Raw genomic sequence first — 6020 nt, 5'->3', positions numbered from 1 at the left:
ACACACACACACACACACACACACACACACACACACACACACACACACACACACAGCGGCCCCATCTGCTCCTACAATGATTAAAGCCAAACCCAGAATTCATTCATCCACCTCTCCACCTAATGTACAAGCATTCCCCTGTCTTGCCAAACTACTTTCCAGTCAGTCACCAAGAGAGGAGAAGGCCAAGACTGAAGGGTTTGGCAGGACACTCACTAACCTGCCTTCCCACTGGGCACTGCCTATTTAATCTTGTGTTCTGTAGGCCACAAAGCTCTTAGCAGAATTCCTGACTCCAAGACTGAAGTAAAGGTAAAGAAAAAAAAGTTCATGTGAGGCAGGGAAGCTAGCAAAGATTAGACACAGATAAATTTCCCATAGATAGGTTTCAGAAAGCGTTCAGACTTTTTTTTTTTTAATTACATTTTAGGCCAGACGTGGTAGTTCAGCCTATAATCTCAGCACTTTGGGAGGCCAAGGCGAGAGGACTGTCTGAGCCCGGCAGTTTGAGAACAGCTTGGGCAACTTGGTGAGACCTCGTTTCTCCAATAAATCACAAAAATTAGCCAGGTGTGGTGGCGTGCATCTGTAGTTCCAGCTGCTTGGACGTCTGAGGTGGAAGGATTGCCTAAGCTCAGCATGTCGAGGTTGCGATGGCCGTGAGTGTGCCACTGCACTCCACCCTAGACAACAGAGTGAAACTCCAACTTAAAAAAAAAAAAAAATACATTTGAGCCAGGTGCAGTGGCTCATGCCTCTAATGCCAGCAATTTGGGAGGCCAAGGTGAGAAGATTGCCTGAGTCAACAATTTCGAGACCAGCCTGGGCAACTTGGTGAGACCTCATCTCTACAATAAATCAAAAAACTAGCCAGGCATGGTGGCATGCACCTGTAGTTCCAGTTACTTGGAAGGCTGAGGCAGAAGGACTGCCTTAGCCCAGCAGGTCGAGGCTGCAGTGGCTGTAAGTGTGCCACTGCACTACAGCCGGGGCAACAGAGTGAGACTCTTGACTAAAAAAAAATAAATTACATTTTACTGCAAGTCAAGCTGCAGCCTACCCTACCCCCTTGACAAATCAAAAGAAAACTCCATGATATGCAAGACTAGGACAGCCCAACCTTTCAATTCAGGGTTTAGCATAATAATTTCTAAGAATCTTTCAGGTTCCCTGTCAAGACAGAAAGTCAAAGACCACCTCTTAACTGATGAAAGTCACAGAACTGATAATAAGACCACCTTTTAGCTAAGGAACTTGTGAATTGGAAATGTCTGGCCTTGGTACTCTCCTGCAAAAGACAATGCGGTCAGGAAAAGACCATCCCCCCCTTGTCTCCTCCCATCAGGAGCCCAGAGATGTCAATCTCCCGAGAGTCCACTTCTAGACTCCACCCTCTTTAGCATATCAATCGTAATGAAGGTATATCAGGTTTATTGTAAAGAGCAAAGGTGCGATTTCTTTCAGCCATGCCAACTTTCGCATGTTTCTGTTTTTCTCCCTTTTCTCTCTAATTAACTTTGTTTGAAACTTTGCCGGCCGCTCTAAAATTCATTTTAGAAACAAGCCAAAGAATCCACTGGTTTTGTGCTGCACCTACCCGGCATCATCGGGCGCCCAAAACGCAGGGCCTGAAGCTCAGCAATCACTAGCACCACATGATCTGTAAGTATGGCGACACCACAGCTTCTCACTCCCCCCCCTACCCCGCCTTGTCCTCTGCCATTTCCTTTTTCGCTTCTCTCCTCTCTCCCTCTCTTTCCCTCTTCTTGGCCTCTGCCATTTCCTTTTTCACTTCTCTTCCTTCTCCAGGTCACCTACGGACTCCCCTCCCTGTCACTCAGTTTCTGCTCCCTCCAGCCAAGACCACTGATCCTCCTTGACTGAGGCGAGCGGAGGTGGATGGAGTCGAGCTCCTGCCCCGCGCAGAACTGACAGCACTTCTCCTTGACAGGAGGCAAGGGAGAGTGAATGAAGCCAGACTTCCTTTCCGTTGCAACACTGGAAGACCCCACTTTTTGTTTTTCTCATGTTTTACTCTCACTGTTCTACTGGAGTTGGGGAGGGATTCCTACTTGGCACGGGGATGGAATGTTTTCTGTGGTATTTAAGCAGTTAGGGTGTTCTTATTTTCAAATGCTAGTAGCCAGGTTACATGGAGTGAATCTGTTTCTAAAGATTTAGGCTCTTCCCGAGATTGCAATCAACTGTCTCTGTAAAACTGGTCAAAGGTCATTTAGAAGCATGTAATGTAAGTTAAGCCCCTACTTTTAACATTTAGTGCTAGATAACACCAACGTCTGTATCTTAAGGTTTGCTAAAGATTTTTTTTTTTTTGGCTGTGCCTGACTAGCACCCCCCGCCTTACAAGACAGGTAAAGCTTTAAATGCTGAATACTCTCTGCGTGACATAACGGGGCATAGGAACTGGCCATTCCCACCTGATTAAGTCACTGTACTAAGTACAGTACTTCTCCTGTGGAACAGATGAAATGCTATGTGCTCTCTGAGGCACAGTGAAGCGTGATTAGCGGGAACTAATCACAACTCACAACTAACACTGTAATTTAGTAATTTATAAAGGGTCTTGACAAATTTACCTGTTCATAATTGGAAATAAGAAGGAACAGATCATTTCACCTCTATGCAGTCTGTTCACTCTAAAAGTTTTCTCGTATCAGACCATTTCAAAGGCGCTGTTGGAAAGACCTGAATTAAACCTTACTGGTTCGGGATCCTCAAGCCACAGGCACAAAGACATAGGAAATCCTATGGAGGCAGATCCTGAAGCAGCAGGAAGCTTCAGGCAGGGCTGGGGATGCAGTAGAGGCCTTCAGGGTCCCAGGGACACCTGACACTGCTGTTTATGGCTTTATTTTTTTTCAGAATTCTTCTGTAAGGAATGTAATGCACAAAGGGTTCAAAGGCAAAATTCTGGGTTTTCAAGGAATGCCAACAAGAAAATGGGTAATATGTAATCTATACCCTCAGACATCCCATTTGGGACAGATTTTAAAGAATTGGAAAAAATTGGAATTATGTGGTTAAAAAAGTTAGTATAGCCAGGCTCTGTGGCTCAGCCTGTAATCCCGCGCCTTTGGTTGGCTGAGGTGAGTGAATTGCCTAAGCCCGTGGGTTCGAGATCCGCCTGGGCAGCGAGACCTCATCTCTACAATAAATCAAAAAAATCAGCCGGGCGTGGTAGCGCATGCCTGTAATTCCGGCTACTTGGAAGGCTGAGGCAGAAGGATCGCCAGAGCCCAGCAGGTCGAGGCTGCGGTGGCCGGGAGCAGCCACTGCACTCCAGTCTGGGCGACAGAGTGAGACTCCAACTCAAAAAAAAAAAAAAAAAGTTAGTACATTATTGTAATCAAATTTGGACTCAATACAAGTTAGCAGATAATGAGGTTTGGAAAAGCAACGGGACTCTTTGCTTTAATACCATCTGGCAATTAGATTCATTTTGTAGGCATGAAGGGAAATGGTCAGAAGTTCCCTACGTAGAGGCATTTTAAAATTTATTTCACTACTTTGCAAACAAGATTATATCCTATGGGATATTAAATGCCCAACTCCAAAGACTTGACTCAGAATTAAAAATACTAAACTCCCAGCTGGGCTTGGTGGCTCAGCCTGTAATCCCACGCCTTTGGGAGGCTGAGGTGAGTTGATTGCCTGACCCTGCGGGTTCGAGACCCACCTGGGCAACTTGGCGAGACCTCATCTCTACAATAAATCAAAAATTAGCCAGGCATGGTAGCACGCGCCTGTAGTTCCAGCTACTTGGAAGGCTGAGGCGGAAGGCTCGCCGGAGCCCAGCAGGTCGAGGCTGCGGTGGCCGGGAGCGACCACTGCACTCCAGTCTGGGCGACAGAGTGAGACTCCAACTCAAAAGAAAAAATACTAAACTCCCAATTACAGAACACTTTTGAGGTTTTTAGCAACCGAGACATTGAAGAAAAAGAGAAAAACTCCAGGATGAGCACCAGCAAGGCAAAGAGCAAACAAACTGGCAGTTACCATTTCAGCCACCCAACAGAGACCTGGTAAGGATAGACCTGCTAAGGGGGATGGCACCTGCTGCTATGGATGCGTCAATCTGGGCACTTGAAGAACAATTGTCCTTGGCAGCCTAAGCCCCCAGGATCTTGTCCAACAAGCACTAGAAGGCCAGTGGAAGAGCCAGTTTGGTCTCTCCTGGAGGGGAGGGGGAACACCTAGCTCAGTAATGGTGGCCACTGACTGATGGGGCTTGGGGACCATGGCCCAGCCCAGTGCTCTGCCATCACCCCAGAGAATCCTTGGGTCTATATGGATTTGGCTATGGTCCAAATTAATTTCTTAATCGATTCTGAGGCTAAGTTTTCAGCTCTTGTGCTCATGAATCTCTTTCTCCTAACACCTTACTTGCCAGTATTCCGAGTTAGACGTTTCACCTATCAAAAATGACTAAAAGGTTAATTCAAATTATGAATGTAAAAGGTTATCTAAAAAAAGGTAAAAAGAAAGAAATCAGAAAGCAAAGATGTAGAGAAAGTTGTTGGCATAAAAGTATGTTTTTAGTAAGAAAGAAGCATATAAGGAAAGAGAATAATTTTGTATAGAAAAGAATCCTGTATGGTAAATTTCTGTCCTACAGTAGAGTGAATGGTCGTGTGGGAAAGAAGGGAAAATATAGGACAAAAATGAGAAGGATCAAGCATATCAAATAATGGTATATGGATGTCCTAAGATGATATATGAAAGGTTTGTGAAAAGAAATGGTGAAAGAAATTCTGTGAACAATCAAGTTTACAAAATATCAGTTACGTCCATGAATTAACCATTAATATTAGAGACACACTAATGATAAGCCAAAACGCTATTATATCAAAGCAACAGTCTTTTTTCTTTCTTAAGACACTAATCCATCAATCTTTAGTAACTACAGTTTTAAAATCAGTAAAATAAAATGCTTTCAAAATTGAAATATTTGGTCTATTGGTCATTGGTTAAATATCATTTCTCCTTTTTTTTTTTTTGAGTTGGAGTCTCACTCTGTCGCCCAGACTGGAGTGAAATGGCTGCTCCCAGCCACCGCAGCCTTGACCCTGCTGGGCTCTGGCGATCCTTCCACCTCAGCCTTCCGAGTAGACGGAAGTACAGGCACACGCTATCATGCCTGGCTGATTTTTTTATTTTATTATAGAGATTGAGGTCTCACCAAGTTGCCTAGGCGGGTCTCAAACCCGTGAGCTCAGGCAATCCACTCACCTCAGCCTTCCAAAGAGCGGGATTACAGGCTGAGCCACCGAGCCCAGCTTGCAAATATTTTAAAGTATAAAACTTTGCTTCTGTAAATACTCTTTGTACTTAAGTTGTCAGTAAGTTTATATCTTTAAACTCAAGCTGTTAAAGGTTTATGCCAGATTAATCACATATATAGTCAAGTTAGCTAAAATCTAAAAAGTGTCATTCAGTGCAAATTGCCAACAACTTTAAAATCATCTTCCAGAACTCTTAGTTAAAAACTTGTGTGTTCACAAGGATTGTTAATCCAACATAAGACTGCTAACAGAATTAGTGCTAATTGTATAAACTGAGTTAGTAAAAACCAAATTATTTTATAACTTCTTTGTTTAAGGTATTACTAATTATTTTTGTTATATTTTTCAGAGCCAAAAGAAAAATCTTTTTCTTGGAGCAATTTACAGCCCTTTTTTCACAAATAAGTAAAGTATGGTCTTGTAAGCAATATTCAAAACATATATTTTCCTCTCTACTTAATTTCCCCCAAATGTAAAAGAACTGTTTATTAATTTCTAACAGTATGGTTGCTTGCATAAGTTCAATAAGAATCTGTTCGCTAGGTGCAGTGGCTCATGCCTATAATCCTAGCACTTTGGGAGGATGAGGTGAGAAGTGACACATGCCTGTAGTTCCAGATACTTGGAAGGCTGAGGCAGAAGGATCGCCTGAGCCCAGCAAGTCAAGGCTGTGGTGGCCATGAGCATGCCACTGCACTCCAGCCTGGGCGACAGAGT

The sequence above is a fragment of the Carlito syrichta genome, unplaced genomic scaffold, assembly GCF_000164805.1.
Source record: "Carlito syrichta isolate Samal-C Ts95f unplaced genomic scaffold, Tarsius_syrichta-2.0.1 Scaffold315477, whole genome shotgun sequence".
In the NCBI taxonomy this organism is placed as follows: domain Eukaryota; kingdom Metazoa; phylum Chordata; class Mammalia; order Primates; family Tarsiidae; genus Carlito; species Carlito syrichta.
Note: the sequence above shows the minus strand (reverse complement) of the source record.